This window comes from Narcine bancroftii, unplaced genomic scaffold, assembly GCF_036971445.1.
Source record: "Narcine bancroftii isolate sNarBan1 unplaced genomic scaffold, sNarBan1.hap1 Scaffold_112, whole genome shotgun sequence".
NCBI classification, from domain to species: Eukaryota; Metazoa; Chordata; class Chondrichthyes; order Torpediniformes; family Narcinidae; genus Narcine; species Narcine bancroftii.
In genome coordinates this window covers 617006-633323 of record NW_027211847.1, presented here as the reverse complement: position 1 = coordinate 633323, position 16318 = coordinate 617006, and the positions used below count along the sequence as shown (strand labels likewise).

The following is a 16318-nucleotide window of genomic DNA, read 5'->3' as shown; positions in this document are numbered from 1 at the left end:
CAATCGGTTCCCCACTTTTTGCAATCTGTTCCCCCTGCTCCCTTTGGTCCTCCTCTGTTCTGCAGTGTTCCCGACGCTTCCCCACTTTTTCCAATCCATTCCCCCTGCTCCCTTTGGTTCCCCTCTATTCTGCAGTGTTCCCCACGATTCTCCACATTTTTTTCCATCCTGTACCCCCTGCTCCCTATGGTTCCCCTCTGCCTTGCAGTGTTACCCATGGGACCCCACTTTTTCCAACCTGTTCCCCTTGTTCCCTTTGGTTCCCCTCTGTCCTGCCGTGTTCTCCACAGTTATCAAGTTTTTGCAATCCATTCCCCCTGCTCTGTTTGTTTCCCCTCTGTCCTGCATTGTCCTCCACGGTTACCAACTTTTTGCACTCCATTCCCCCTGCTCCGTTTGTTTGCCCTCTGTTCTGCAGTGTTCCCCACAGTTCCCCACTTTTTCCAATGCATTCCCTCTGCTCCCTTTGGTGCCCCTCTGTTCTCCATTGTTCCCCACGGTTCCCCACTTTTCCGAACTGTACCCCCTGCTCCATTTGGTTCACCTCTGTTCTGCATTGTTTCTCACGGTTCCCCACTTTTTCCAATCTGTTCCCCCTGCACCCTTTGATTCCCCTCTGTTCTGCAGTGTTGCACACTGTTCTAAACTTTTTCCAATCTGTTCCTCCTGCTCCCTTTGGTTCCCCACTGTTCTGCATTTTTCCACACGGTTCCCCACTTTTTCAAAACTGTTCCCCCTGCTCCCTTTGGTTCCTCACTGTTCTGCAGTTTTCCTCACGGTTCTCCACATTTTTCCAACCTGTACCCCCTGCTCCCTATTGTTCCCCTCTGCACTGCAGTGTCCCCCATGGTTCCCCACTTTTTCCAATCCGTTCCCCCTGTTCCCTTTGGTTCGCCTCTGTTCTGCAGTGTTCCCGACGCTTCCCCACTTTTTCCAATCCGTTCCCCCTGCTCCCTTTGGTTCCCCTCTATTCTGCAGTTTTCCCCACGATTCTCCACATTTTTTTCCATCCTGTACCACCTGCTCCCTTTGGTTCCCCACTGTTCTGCATTTTTGCACACGGTACCCCACTTCTTCTAATCTGTTCCCCCTGCTCCCTTTGGTTCCTCTCTGTTCGGCAGTGATCCACACGGTTCCCCACATTTTCCAAACTGTTCCCCCTGCTCGCTTTGGTTTCATACTGTTCTGCAGTGTTCCCCACAGTTCCCCACTTTTTTACAATCTGTTCGCCCTGCTCCCCTTGGTTCCCCTCTGTCCTGCAGTGTCCTCCACGGTTCCCCACTTTTTCCAACCTGTACCTTCTGCTCACTTTGGTTCCCCTCTGTCATGCAGTGTTTTCACAGTTCCACAATTTTTTCCTATCTGTTCGTCCCGCTCCCTTTTGTTCCCCTCTGTTCTGCAGTATCCTCCACGCTTACCAACTTTTTGCAATCCATTCCACCTGCTCTGTTTGTTTCCCCTCTGTCCTGCATTGTCCTCCACTGTTACCAACTTTTTGCAATCCATTCCCCCTGCTCCGTTTGTTTGCCCTCTGTTCTGCAGTGTTCCCCACAGTTCCCCACTTTTTCCAATCAGTTCCCCCTGCTCCCTTTGATTCCCCTGTGTCCTACAGTGTTCCCCATCGGCCCAACTTTTTACAATCCGTTCCCCCTGCTACCTTTGGTTCCCCTCTGTTCTGCAGTGTTTCCCACAGTTCCCCACTTTTTCCAATCGGTTGCCCCTGCTCCCTTTGATTACCCTCTGTCATGCAGTGTTCGCCATGGGCTCCACTTTTTGCAATCCGTTTCCCCTGCTCACTTTTGTTCCCCTCTGTGCTGCAGTGTTCTCCACGGTTCCACACTTTTTCCAACCTGTACCTCCTGCTCCCTTTGGTTCCCCTCTGTCATGCAGTGTTCCCCACTGTTCCCAACTTTTTCCAATCCTTTCCCTCTGCTCCCTTTGGTTCCCCTCTGTTCTGCTGTGTTCCCCACAGTTCTCCACCTTTTCCAATTCGTTCCCCCTGCTCCCTTTGGTTCCCCACCTTTCTGCATTTTTCTACAAGGTTCCCTACTTTTTCCAATTGGTTCCCCACTTTTTGCAATCTGTTCTCCCTGCTCCCTTTGGTTCTTCTCTGTTCTGCAGTGTACCCGACGCTTCCCCACTTTTTGCAATCTATTCCCCCTGCTCCCTTTGGTTCCCCTCTATTCTGCAGTGTTCCCCACGATTCTCCACATTTTTTTCCATCCTGTACCCCCTGCTCCCTATGGTTCCCCTCTGCCTTGCAGTGTTACCCATGGGACCCCACTTTTTCCAACCTGTTCCCCTTGTTCCCTTTGGTTCCCCTCTGTTCTGCAGTGATCTCCACGGTTCCCCACATTTTCCAAACTGTTCCCCCGGCTCGCTTTGGTTTCATACTGTTCTGCAGTGTTCCCCACGGTTCCCCACTTTTTTACAATCTGTTCGCGCTGCTCCCTTTGGTTCCCCTCTGTCCTACAGTGTCCTCCACGGTTCCCCACTTTTTCCAACCTGTACCTCCTGTTCCCTTTGGTTCCCCTCTGTCATGTAGTGTTTTCACAGTTCCCCAATTTTTTCCTATCTGTTCCCCCTGATCACTTTGGTTCCCCTCTGTCATGCAGTGTGCCCCACAGTTGCCCACCTTTTCCAATTCGTTCCCCCTGCTCCCTTTGGTTCCCCACCTTTCTGCATTTTTCCCCACGGTTCCCTACTTTTTCCAATCGGTTCCCCACTTTTTCCAATCTGTTCCCCCTGCTCCCTTTGGTTCTCCTCTGTTCTGCAGTGTTCCCGACGCTTCCCCACTTTTTCCAATCCGTTCCCCCTGCTCCCTTTGGTTCCCCTCTATTCTACAGAGTTCCCCACGATTCTCCACATTTTTTTACATACTGTAGCCCCTGCTTCCTATGGTTCACCTCTGCGTTGCAGTGTTACCCATGAGACACCACTTTTTCGAACCTGTTCCCCTTGTTCCCTTTGGTTCCCCTCTGTTCTGCAGTGTTCCCCACTTTTTCCAATCAGTTCCCCCTGCTCCCTTTGATTCCCCTCTGTCCTACAGTGTTCCCCATCGGCCAAACATTTTTCAATCCGTTCCCCCTGCTTCCTTTGGTTCCCCTCTGTCGTACAGTGTTCCCCACAGTTCCCCACTTTTTCCAATCAGTTCCCCCTGCTCCCTTTGGTTCACCTCTGTTCTGCAGAACTCCCCATGATTCCCCACTTTTTCCAATCTGTTCCCCCTGCTCCCTTTGGTTCCCCTTTGTTCTTCATTGTTCCCCACGGTTCCCCATTTTCCGAACTGTACCCCCTGCTCCCTTTGGTTCACCTCTGTTCTGCAGTGTTCCTCACGGTTACCCACTTTTTCCAATCTGTTCCCCCTGCACCCATTGATTCCCCTCTGTTCTGCAGTGTTGCCCACTGTTCTCAACTTTTTCCAATCTGTTCCTCCTGCTCCCTTTGGTTCCCCACTGTTCTGCATTTTTCCACACGGTTCCCCACTTTTTCCAACCTGTACCCCTGCTCCCTATGGTTCCCCTCTGCCCTGCAGTGTCCCCCATGGTTCCCCACTTTTTCCAATCCGTTCCCCCTGTTCCCTTTGGTTCGCCTCTGTTCTGCAGTGTTCCCGACGCTTCCCCACTTTTTCCAATCCGTTCCCCCTGCTGCCTTTGGTTCCCCTCTCTTCTGCAGTGTTCCCCACGATTCTCCTCATTTTTTTCCATCCTGTACCCCCTGCTCCCTTTGGTTCCCCTCTGTCCTGCAGTGTCCTCCACGGTTCCCCACTTTTTCCAACCTGTACCTCCTGCTCCCTTTCGTTCCCCTCTGTCATGCAGTGTTTTCACAGTTCCCCAATTTTTTCCTATCTGTTCCCCCTGATCCCTTTGGTTCTCCTCTGTCATGCAGTGTTCCCCACGGTTCCCCACTTTTTCCAATCCGTTCCCTCTGCTCCCTTTGGTTCCCCTCTGTTCTGCATTGTTCCCCACAGTTCTCCACCTTTTCCAATTCGTTCCCCCTGCTCCCTTTGGTTCCCCACCTTTCTGCATTTTTCCACACGGTTCCCTACTATTTCCAATCGGTTCCCCACTTTTTCCAATCTGTTCCCTCTGCTCCCTTTGGTTCTCCCCTGTTCTGCAGTGTTCCCGACGCTTCCCCACTTTTTCCAATCCGTTCCCCCTGCTCCCTTTGTTTCCCCTCTATTCTACAGTGTTCCCCACGATTCTCCACATTTTTTTACATACTGTAGCCCCTGCTTCCTATGGTTCACCTCTGCGTTGCAGTGTTACCCATGGGACACCACTTTTTCGAACCTGTTCCCCTTGTTCCCTTTGGTTCCCCTCTGTTCTGCAGTGTTCCCCACTTTTTCCAATCAGTTCCCCCTGCTCCCTTTGATTCCCATCTGTCCTACAGTGTTCCTCATCGGCCAAACTTTTTACAATCCGTTCCCCCTGCTTCCTTTGGTTCCCCTCTGTCGTGCAGTGTTCCCCACAGTTCCCCACTTTTTCCAATCAGTTCCCCCTGCTCCCTTTGGTTCCTCTCTGTTCTTCATTGTTCCCCACGGTTCCCCATTTTCCGAACTGTACCCCCTGCTCCCTTTGGTTCACCTCTGTTCTGCAGTGTTCCTCACGGTTACCCACTTTTTCCAATCTGTTCCCCCTGCACCCTTTGATTCCCCTCTGTTCTGCAGTGTTGCCAACTGTTCTCAACTTTTTCCAATCTGTTCCTCCTGCTCCCTTTGGTTCCCCACTGTTCTGCATTTTTCCACACGGTTCCCCACTTTTTCCAACCTGTACCCCCGCTCCCTATGGTTCCCCTCTGCCCTGCAGTGTCCCCCATGGTTCCCCACTTTTTCCAATCCGTTCCCCCTTTTCCCTTTGGTTCGCCTCTGTTCTGCAGTGTTCCCGACGCTTCCCCACTTTTTCCAATCCGTTCCCCCTGCTGCCTTTGGTTCCCCTCTATTCTGCAGTGTTCCCCACAATTCTCCTCATTTTTTTCCATCCTGTACCCCCTGCTCCCTTTGGTTCCCCTCTGTCCTGCAGTGTCCTCCACGGTTCCCCACTTTTTCCAACCTGTACCTACTGCTCCCTTTGTTTGCCCTTGTCATGCAGTGTTTTCACAGTTCCCCAATTTTTTCCTATCTGTTCCCCCTGATCCCTTTGGTTCTCCTCTGTCATGCAGTGTTCCCCACGGTTCCCCACTTTTTCCAATCCGTTCCCTCTGCTCCCTTTGGTTCCCCTCTGTTCTGCATTGTTCCCCACAGTTCTCCACCTTTTCCAATTTGTTCCCCCTGCTCCCTTTGGTTCCCCACATTTCTGCATTTTTCCACACGGTTCCCTACTTTTTCCAATCGGTTCCCCACTTTTTCCAATCTGTTCCCCCTGCTCCCTTTGGTTCTGCTCTGTTCTGCAGTGTTCCCCACAGTTCCCCACTTTTTCCAATCTGTTCCCCCCGCTCCTTTGGCTCCACTCTGTTCTGCAGTTTTCCCCACGGTTCCCCACATTTTCCAAACCATTCCCCAGGCTCGCTTTGGTTTCATACTGTTCTGCAGCGTTCCCCACGGTTCCCCACTATTTTACAATCTGTTCGCCCTGCTCCCTTTGGTTCCCCTCTGTTCTGCAGTGTCCTCCACGCTTCCCAACTTTTTGCAATCCATTCCCCCTGCTCTGTTTGTTTCCCCACTGTTCTGCATTTTTCCACACGGTTCCCCACTTTTTTCAATCTGTTCCCCCTGCTCCCTTTGGTTCCTCACTGTTCTGCAGTGTTCCTCACGGTTCTCCACATTTTTTCCAACCTGTAGCCCCTGCTCCCTATGGTTCCCCTCTGCCCTGCAGTATTCGCCATGGTTCCCCACTTTTTCCAATCTGTTCCCCCTGTTCCCTTTGGTTCCCCTCTGTCCCGCAGTGTTCTGCACGATTCCCCACTTTTTCCAATCAGTTCCCCCTGCTCCCTTTGATTCCGCTCTGTCCTCCAGTGTGCCCCATGGGCCCCACTTTTTGCAATCCGTTCCCTCTGCTCCCTTTGCTTCCACTCTGTTCTGCAGTGTTTCCATCAGTTCCCCACTTTTTCCAATCCGTACCCCCTGCTCCCTTTGATTACCCTCTGTCATGCAGTGTTCGCCATGGGCCCCACTTTTTGCAATCCGTTTCCCCTGCTCACTTTTGTTCCCCTCTGTGCTGCAGTGTTCTCCATGGTTCCCTACTATTTCCAACCTGTACCTCCTACTCCCTTTGGTTCCCGTCTGTCATGCAGTGTTCCCCACGGTTCCCCACTTTTTCCAATCTGTTCCCTCTGCTCCCTTTGGTTCCCCTCTGTTGTGCTGTGTTCCCCACAGTTCTCCACCTTTTCCAATTCGTTCCCCCTGCTCCCTTTGGTTCCCCACCTTTCTGCATTTTTCCCCACGGTTCCCTACTTTTTCCAATCGGTTCCCCACTTTTTGCAATCTGTTCCCCCTGCTCCCTTTGGTTCTCCTCTGTTCTGCAGTGTTCCCGACGCTTCCCCACTTTTTCCAATCCATTCCCCCTGCTCCCTTTGGTTCCCCTCTATTCTGCAGTGTTCCCCATGATTCTCCACATTTTTTTCCATCCTGTAACCCCTGCTCCCTATGGTTCCCCTCTGCCTTGCAGTGCTACCCATGGGATCCCACTTTTTCCAACCTGTTCCCCTTGTTCCCTTTGGTTGCCCTCTGTCCTGCCGTGTTCTCCACAGTTATCAACTTTTTGCAATCCGTTCCCGCTGCTCCGTTTTTTTCCCCTCTGTTCTGCAGTGTTCCCCATGGTTCCCCACTTTTTACAATCTGTTCCCCCTGCTCCTTTGTCTCCACTCTGTTCTGCAGTTTTCCCCACGATTTCCCACATATTCCAAACCATTCCCCCGGCTCGCTTTGGTTTCATACTGTTCTGCAGCATTCCCGACGGTTCGCCACATTTTTACAAACTGTTTGCCCTGCTCCCTTTGTTTTCCCCTGTTCTGCATTGTCCTCCACGGTTCCCAACTTTTTGCAATCCATTCCCACTGTTCCGTTTTTTTGCCCTCTGTTCTGCAGTTTTCCCCACAGTTCCCCACTTTTTCCAATCTGTTTCCCCTGCTAACTCTGGTTGCCCTCTGTTCTGCATTTTTCCACACTGTCCCCCACTTTTTCCAATCCGTTCCCCCTGCTTCCTTTGGTTCACCTCTGTCCTGCAGATCTCTCCACGAATCCCCACTTTTTCCAATCTGTTCCCCCTGCTCCCTTTGGTTCCTCTCTGTTCTGCATTGTTCCCCACGGGTCCGCACTTTTCCAATCTGTTCCCCCTGCTCCCTTTGGTTCCGCTCTGTTCTGCAGTTTTCCCCACGGTTCTCCAAATTTTTTCTAATCTGTTCCCATGCTCCCTTTGGTTCCCCTCTGCCCTGCAGTGTCCCCCATGGTTCCCCACTTTTTCCAATCCGTTCCCCCTGCTACCTTTGGTTCCCCTCTGTTCTGAAGTGTTCCCCACAGTTCCCCACTTTTTCCAATCTGTTCCCCCTGCTCCCTTTGATTGCCCTCTGTCATGCAGTGTTTGCATGGGCCCCACTTTTTGCAATCCGTTTCCCCTGCTCACTTTTGTTCCCCTCTGTGCTGCAGTGTTCTCCACGGTTCCCCACTTTTTCCAACCTGTACCTCCTGCTCCCTTTGGTTCCCTTCTGTCATGCAGTGTTCCCCACGGTTCCCCACTTTTTCCAATCCGTTCCCTCTGCTCCCTATGGTTCCCCTCTGTTCTGCTGTGTTCCCCACAGTTCTCCACCTTTTCCAATTCGTTCCCCCTGCTCCCTTTGGTTCCCCACCTTTCTGCATTTTTCCACACGGTTCCCTCCTTTTTCCAATCGGTTCCCCACTTTTTGCAATCTGTTCCCCCTGCTCCCTTTGGTCCTCCTCTGTTCTGCAGTGTTCCCGACGCTTCCCCACTTTTTCCAATCCATTCCCCCTGCTCCCTTTGGTTCCCCTCTATTCTGCAGTGTTCCCCACGATTCTCCACATTTTTTTCCATCCTGTACCCCCTGCTCCCTATGGTTCCCCTCTGCCTTGCAGTGTTACCCATGGGACCCCACTTTTTCCAACCTGTTCCCCTTGTTCCCTTTGGTTCCCCTCTGTCCTGCCGTGTTCTCCACAGTTATCAACTTTTTGCAATCCGTTCCCCCTGCTCCGTTTGTTTCCCCTCTGTTCTGCAGTGTTCCCCACGGTTCCCCACTTTTTCCAATCTGTTCCCCCTGCTCCTTTGGCTCCACTCTGTTCTGCAGTTTTCCCCACGGTTACCCACTTTTTTACAATCTGTTCGCCCTGCTCCCTTTGGTTCCCCTCTGTTCTGCAGTGTCCTCCACGCTTACCAACTTTTTGCAATCCATTCCCCCTGCTCTGTTTGTTTCCCCTCTGTCCTGCATTGTCCTCCACGGTTACCAACTTTTTGCACTCCATTCCCCCTGCTCCGTTTGTTTGCCCTCTGTTCTGCAGTGTTCCCCACAGTTCCCCACTTTTTCCAATGCATTCCCTCTGCTCCCTTTGGTGCCCCTCTGTTCTGCATTTTTCCACACTGTTCCCCACTTTTTCCAATCAGATCCCCCTGCTCCCTTTGGTTCCCCTCTGTTCTGCATTGTTTCCCACGGTTCCCCACTTTTCAGAACTGTACCCCCTGCTCCATTTGGTTCACCTCTGTTCTGCATTGTTTCTCACGGTTCCCCACTTTTTCCAATCTGTTCCCCCTGCACCCTTTGATTCCCCTCTGTTCTGCAGTGTTGCACACTGTTCTAAACTTTTTCCAATCTGTTCCTCCTGCTCCCTTTGGTTCCCCACTGTTCTGCATTTTTCCACACGGTTCCCCACTTTTTCAAAACTGTTCCCCCTGCTCCCTTTGGTTCCTCACTGTTCTGCAGTTTTCCTCACGGTTCTCCACATTTTTCCAACCTGTACCCCCAGCTCCCTATTGTTCCCCTCTGCACTGCAGTGTCCCTCATGGTTCCCCACTTTTTCCAATCCGTTCCCCCTGTTCCCTTTGGTTCGCCTCTGTTCTGCAGTGTTCCCGACGCTTCCCCACTTTTTCCAATCCGTTCCCCCTGCTCCCTTTGGTTCCCCTCTATTCTGCAGTGTTCCCCACGATTCTCCACATTTTTTTCCATCCTGTACCACCTGCTCCCTTTGGTTCCCCACTGTTCTGCATTTTTGCACACGGTACCCCACTTCTTCTAATCTGTTCCCCCTGCTCCCTTTGGTTCCTCTCTGTTCGGCAGTGATCCACACGGTTCCCCACATTTTCCAAACTGTTCCCCCTGCTCGCTTTGGTTTCATACTGTTCTGCAGTGTTCCCCACAGTTCCCCACTTTTTTACAATCTGTTCGCCCTGCTCCCCTTGGTTCACCTCTGTCCTGCAGTGTCCTCCACGGTTCCCCACTTTTTCCAACCTGTACCTTCTGCTCACTTTGGTTCCCCTCTGTCATGCAGTGTTTTCACAGTTCCCCAATTTTTTCCTATCTGTTCGTCCTGCTCCCTTTTGTTCCCCTCTGTTCTGCAGTATCCTCCACGCTTACCAACTTTTTGCAATCCATTCCCCCTGCTCTGTTTGTTTCCCCTCTGTCCTGCATTGTCCTCCACTGTTTCCAACTTTTTGCAATCCATTCCCCCTGCTCCGTTTGTTTGCCCTCTGTTCTGCAGTGTTCCCCACAGTTCCCCACTTTTTCCAATCAGTTCCCCCTGCTCCCTTTGATTCCCCTGTGTCCTACAGTGTTCCCCATCGGCCCAACTTTTTACAATCCGTTCCCCCTGCTACCTTTGGTTCCCCTCTGTTCTGCAGTGTTCCCCACAGTTCCCCACTTTTTCCAATCGGTTCCCCCTGCTCCCTTTGATTACCCTCTGTCATGCAGTGTTCGCCATGGGCTCCACTTTTTGCAATCCGTTTCCCCTGCTCACTTTTGTTCCCCTCTGTGCTGCAGTGTTCTCCACGGTACCCCACTTTTTCCAACCTGTACCTCCTGCTCCCTTTGGTTCCCCTCTGTCATGCAGTGTTCCCCACTGTTCCCAACTTTTTCCAATCCTTTCCCTCTGCACCCTTTGGTTCCCCTCTGTTCTGCTGTGTTCCCCACAGTTCTCCACCTTTTCCAATTCGTTCCCCCTGCTCCCTTTGGTTCCCCACCTTTCTGCATTTTTCTACAAGGTTCCCTACTTTTTCCAATCGGTTCCCCACTTTTTGCAATCTGTTCTCCCTGCTCCCTTTGGTTCTTCTCTGTTCTGCAGTGTACCCGACGCTTCCCCACTTTTTGCAATCCATTCCCCCTGCTCCCTTTGGTTCCCCTCTATTCTGCAGTGTTCCCCACGATTCTCCACATTTTTTTCCATCCTGTACCCCCTGCTCCCTATGGTTCCCCTCTGCCTTGCAGTGTTACCCATGGGACCCCACTTTTTCCAACCTGTTCCCCTTGTTCCCTTTGGTTCCCCTCTGTTCTGCAGTGATCTCCACGGTTCCCCACATTTTCCAAACTGTTCCCCCGGCTCGCTTTGGTTTCATACTGTTCTGCAGTGTTCCCCACGGTTCCCCACTTTTTTACAATCTGTTCGCCCTGCTCCCTTTGGTTCCCCTCTGTCCTACAGTGTCCTCCACGGTTCCCCACTTTTTCCAACCTGTACCTCCTGTTCCCTTTGGTTCCCCTCTGTCATGTAGTGTTTTCACAGTTCCCCAATTTTTTCCTATCTGTTCCCCCTGATCACTTTGGTTCCCCTCTGTCATGCAGTGTGCCCCACAGTTGCCCACCTTTTCCAATTCGTTCCCCCTGCTCCCTTTGGTTCCCCACCTTTCTGCATTTTTCCCCACGGTTCCCTACTTTTTCCAATCGGTTCCCCACTTTTTCCAATCTGTTCCCCCTGCTCCCTTTGGTTCTCCTCTGTTCTGCAGTGTTCCCGACGCTTCCCCACTTTTTCCAATCCGTTCCCCCTGCTCCCTTTGGTTCCCCTCTATTCTACAGTGTTCCCCACGATTCTCCACATTTTTTTACATACTGTAGCTCCTGCTTCCTATGGTTCACCTCTGCGTTGCAGTGTTACCCATGAGACACCACTTTTTCGAACCTGTTCGCCTTGTTCCCTTTGGTTCCCCTCTGTTCTGCAGTGTTCCCCACTTTTTCCAATCAGTTCCCCCTGCTCCCTTTGATTCCCCTCTGTCCTACAGTGTTCCCCATCGGCCAAACTTTTTTCAATCCGTTCCCCCTGCTTCCTTTGGTTCCCCTCTGTCGTACAGTGTTCCCCACAGTTCCCCACTTTTTCCAATCAGTTCCCCCTGCTCCCTTTGGTTCACCTCTGTTCTGCAGAACTCCGCATGATTCCCCACTTTTTCCAATCTGTTCCCCCTGCTCCCTTTGGTTCCCCTCTGTTCTTCATTGTTCCCCACGGTTCCCCATTTTCCGAACTGTACCCCCTGCTCCCTTTGGTTCACCTCTGTTCTGCAGTGTTCCTCACGGTTACCCACTTTTTCCAATCTGTTCCCCCTGCACCCATTGATTCCCCTCTGTTCTGCAGTGTTGCCCACTGTTCTCAACTTTTTCCAATCTGTTCCTCCTGCTCCCTTTGGTTCCCCACTGTTCTGCATTTTTCCACACGGTTCCCCACTTTTTCCAACCTGTACCCCTGCTCCCTATGGTTCCCCTCTGCCCTGCAGTGTCCCCCATGGTTCCCCACTTTTTACAGTCCGTTCCCCCTGTTCCCTTTGGTTCGCCTCTGTTCTGCAGTGTTCCCGACGCTTCCCCACTTTTTCCAATCCGTTCCCCCTGCTGCCTTTGGTTCCCCTCTATTCTGCAGTGTTCCCCACGATTCTCCTCATTTTTTTCCATCCTGTACCCCCTGCTCCCTTTGGTTCCCCTCTGTCCTGCAGTGTCCTCCACGGTTCCCCACTTTTTCCAACCTGTACCTCCTGCTCCCTTTCGTTCCCCTCTGTCATGCAGTGTTTTCACAGTTCCCCAATTTTTTCCTATCTGTTCCCCCTGATCCCTTTGGTTCTCCTCTGTCATGCAGTGTTCCCCACGGTTCTCCACGTTTTCCAATTCGTTTCCCCTGCTCCCTTTGGTTCCCCACCTTTCTGCATTTTTCCACACGGTTCCCTACTTTTTCCAATCGATTCCCCACTTTTTCCAATCTGTTCCCCCTGCTCCCTTTGGTTCTGCTCTGTTCTGCAGTGTTCCCAACAGTTCCCCACTTTTTCCAATCTGTTCCCCCTGCTCCTTTGGCTCCACTCTGTTCTGCAGTTTTCCCCACGGTTCCCCACATTTTCCAAACCATTCCCCAGGCTCGCTTTGGTTTCAGACTGTTCTGCAGCGTTCCCCACGGTTCCCCACTATTTTACAATCTGTTCGCCCTGCTCCCTTTGGTTCCCCTCTGTTCTGCAGTGTCCTCCACGCTTACCAACTTTTTGCAATCCATTCCCCCTGCTCTGTTTGTTTCCCCACTGTTCTGCATTTTTCCACACGGTTCCCCAATTTTTCAATCTGTTCCCCCTGCACCCTTTGATTCCCCTCTGTTCTGCAGTTTTGCCCACTGTTCTCAACTTTTTCCAATCTGTTCCTCCTGCTCCCTTTGGTTCCCCACTGTTCTGCATTTTTCCACACGGTTCCCCACTTTTTCCAACCTGTACCCCCGCTCCCTATGGTTCCCCTCTGCCCTGCAGTGTCCCCCATGGTTCCCCAATTTTTCCAATCCGTTCCACCTGTTCCCTTTGGTTCGCCTCTGTTCTGCAGTTTTCCCGACGCTTCCCCGCTTTTTCCAATCCGTTCCCCCTGCTGCCTTTGGTTCCCCTTTATTCTGCAGTGTTCCCCACGATTCTCCTCATTTTTTTCCATCCTGTACCCCCTGCTCACTTTGGTTCCCCTCTGTCCTGCAGTGTTCTCCACGGTTCCCCACTTTTTCCAACCTGTACCTCCTGCTCCCTTTGTTTCCCCTCTGTCATGCAGTGTTTTCACAGTTCCCCAATTTTTTCCTATCTGTTCCCCTTGATCCCTTTGGTTCTCCTCTGTCGTGCAGTGTTCCCCACGGTTCCCCACTTTTTCCAATCCGTTCCCTCTGCTCCCTTTGGTTCCCCTCTGTTCTGCATTGTTACCCACAGTTCTCCACCTTTTCCAATTCGTTCCCCTTGCTCCCTTTGGTTCCCCACCTTTCTGCATTTTTCCACACGGTTCCCTACTTTTTACAATCGGTTCCCCATTTTTTCCAATCTGTTCCCCCTGCTCCTTTGGCTCCACTCTGTTCTGCAGTTTTCCCCACGGTTCCCCACATTTTCCAAACCATTCCCCCGGCTCGCTTTGGTTTCATACTGTTCTGCAGCGTTCCCCACAGTTCCACACTATTTTACAATCTGTTCACCCTGCTCCCTTTGGTTCCCCTCTGTTCTGCAGTGTCCTCCACGCTTCCCAACTTTTTGCAATCCATTCCCCCTGCTCTGTTTGTTTCCCCACTGTTCTGCATTTTTCCACACGGTTCCCCACTTTTTCCAATCTGTTCCCCCTGCTCCCTTTGTTTCTGCAGTGTTCCTCACGGTTCTCCACATTTTTTCCAACCTGTAGCCCCTGCTCCCTATGGTTCCCCTCTGCCCTGCAGTATTCCCCATGGTTCCCAACTTTTTCCAACCTGTAACCCCTGCTCCCTTTGCTTCCCCTCTGTTCTGCAGTGTTCCCCAGAGTTCTCTACCTTTTCCAATCCATTCCCCCTGCTCCCTCTGGTTCGCCTCTGTTCTACATTTTTCCACACGGTTCCCCATTTTTTCCAATCTGTTCCCCCTGCTTCCATTGGTCCACCTCTTTTCTGCAGAGTTCCCCACCGTCAACTTTTTCGAATCCTTTCCCCCTGCTCCCTTTGGGTCCCCACTGTTCTGCAGAAGTCCCCACGATTCCCCACTTTTTCCAATCTGTTCCCCCTTCTCCCTTTGGTTCCTCTCTGTTCTGCATTGTTCCCCACGGGTCCGCACTTTTCCAATCTGTTCCCCCTGCTCCCTTTGGTTCCGCTCTGTTCTGCAGTTTTCCCCACGGTTCTCCAAATTTTTTCTAATCTGTTCCCATGCTCCCTTTGGTTCCCCTCTGCCCTGCAGTGTCCCCCATGGTTTCCCACTTTTTCCAACCTGTTCCCCTTGTTCCCTTTGGTTCCCCTCTGTCCTTCCGTTTTCTCCACGGTTCCCAACTTTTTGCAATCAGTTGCCCCTGCTCCGTTTGTTTGCCCTCTGTTCTGCAGTGTTCCCCACAGTTCCCCACTTTTTTCCAATCAGTTCCCCCTGCTCCCTTTGATTCCCCTGTGTCCTACAGTTTTCCCCAAGGGCCCAACTTTTTACAATCCGTTCCCGCTGCTACCTTTGGTTCCCCTCTGTTGTGCAGTGTTCCCCACAGTTCCCCACTTTTTCCAATCGGTTCCCCCTGCTCCCTTTGATTACCCTCTGTCATGCAGTGTTCGCCATGGGCTCCACTTTTTGCAATCCGTTTCCCCTGCTCACTTTTGTTCCCCTCTGTGCTGCAGTGTTCTCCACGGTTCCCCACTTTTTCCAACCTGTACCTCCTGCTCCCTTTGGTTCCCCTCTGTCATGCAGTGTTCCCCACGGTTCCCCACTTTTTCCAATCCTTTCCCTCTGCTCCCTTTGGTTCCCCTCTGTTTTGCTGTGTTCCCCACAGTTCTCCACCTTTTCCAATTCGTTCCCCCTGCTCCCTTTGGTTCCCCTCTGTTCTGCATTGTTCCCCACGGTTCCCCACTTTTCCGAACTGTACCCCCTGCTCCCTTTGGTTCACCTCTGTTCTGCATTGTTCCTCACGGTTCCCCACTTTTTCCAATCTGTTCCCCCTGCACCCTTTGATTCCCCTCTGTTCTGCAGTGTTGCCCACTGTTCTAAACTTTTTCCAATCTGTTCCTCCTGCTCCCTTTGGTTCCCCACTGTTCTGCATTTTTGCCCCCCGTTCTCCCACTTTTTCAAAACTGTTCCCCCTGCTCCCTTTGGTTCCTCACTGTTCTGCAGTTTTCCTCACGGTTCTCCACATTTTTCCAACCTGTACCCCCTGCTCCCTATTGTTCCCCTCTGCCCTGCAGTTTCCCCCATGGTTCCCCACTTTTTCCAATCCGTTCCCCCTGTTCCCTTTGGTTCGCCTCTGTTCTGCAGTGTTCCCGACGCTTCCCCACTTTTTCCAATCCGTTCCCCCTGCTCCCTTTGGTTCCCCTCTATTCTGCAGTGTTCCCCACCATTCTCCACATTTTTTTCCATCCTGTACCCCCTGCTCCCTTTGGTTCCCCACTGTTCTGCATTTTTGCACACGGTACCCCACTTCTTCTAATCTGTTCCTCCTGCTCCCTTTGTTTCCCCACTGTTCTGCATTTTTCCAAACGGTTCCCCACTTTTTCCAATCTGTTCCCCCTGCTCCCTTTGGTTCCTCTCTGTTCGGCAGTGATCCACACGGTTCCCCACATTTTCCAAACTGTTCCCCCTGCTCGCTTTGGTTTCATACTGTTCTGCAGTGTTCCCCACAGTTCCCCACTTTTTTACAATCTGTTCGCCCTGCTCCCTTTGGTTCCCCTCTGTCCTGCAGTGTCCTCCACGGTTCCCCACTTTTTCCAACCTGTACCTTCTGCTCACTTTGGTTCCCCTCTGTCATGCAGTGTTTTCACAGTTCCCCAATTTTTTCCCATCTGTTCGCCCTGCTCCCTTTGGTTCCCCTCTGTTCTGCAGTGTCCTCCATGCTTACCAACTTTTTGCAATCCATTCCCCCTGCTCTGTTTGTTTCCCCTCTGTCCTACAGTGTTCCCCACGATTCTCCACATTTTTTTACATACTGTAGCCCCTGCTTCCTATGGTTCACCTCTGCGTTGCAGTGTTACCCATGGGACACCACTTTTTCGAACCTGTTCCCCTTGTTCCCTTTGGTTCCCCTCTGTTCTGCAGTGTTCCCCACTTTTTCCAATCAGTTCCCCCTGCTCCCTTTGATTCCCATCTGTCCTACAGTGTTCCTCATCGGCCAAACTTTTTACAATCCGTTCCCCCTGCTTCCTTTGGTTCCCCTCTGTCGTGCAGTGTTCCCCACAGTTCCCCACTTTTTCCAATCAGTTCCCCCTGCTCCCTTTGGTTCCTCTCTGTTCTTCATTGTTCCCCACGGTTCCCCATTTTCCGAACTGTACCCCCTGCTCCCTTTGGTTCACCTCTGTTCTGCAGTGTTCCTCACGGTTACCCACTTTTTCCAATCTGTTCCCCCTGCACCCTTTGATTCCCCTCTGTTCTGCAGTGTTGCCAACTGTTCTCAACTTTTTCCAATCTGTTCCTCCTGCTCCCTTTGGTTCCCCACTGTTCTGCATTTTTCCACACGGTTCCCCACTTTTTCCAACCTGTAC

The 16318-nt window shown here is 51.8% G+C and overlaps 1 long non-coding RNA gene across 1 annotated transcript in view; it reads left to right on the top strand.

Moving 5' to 3' along the window:
• The window catches only part of LOC138750285 (uncharacterized), a 961601-nt gene that overhangs the window by 561865 nt on the left and 383418 nt on the right, over positions 1 to 16318 (top strand). The window lies entirely within an intron of this gene.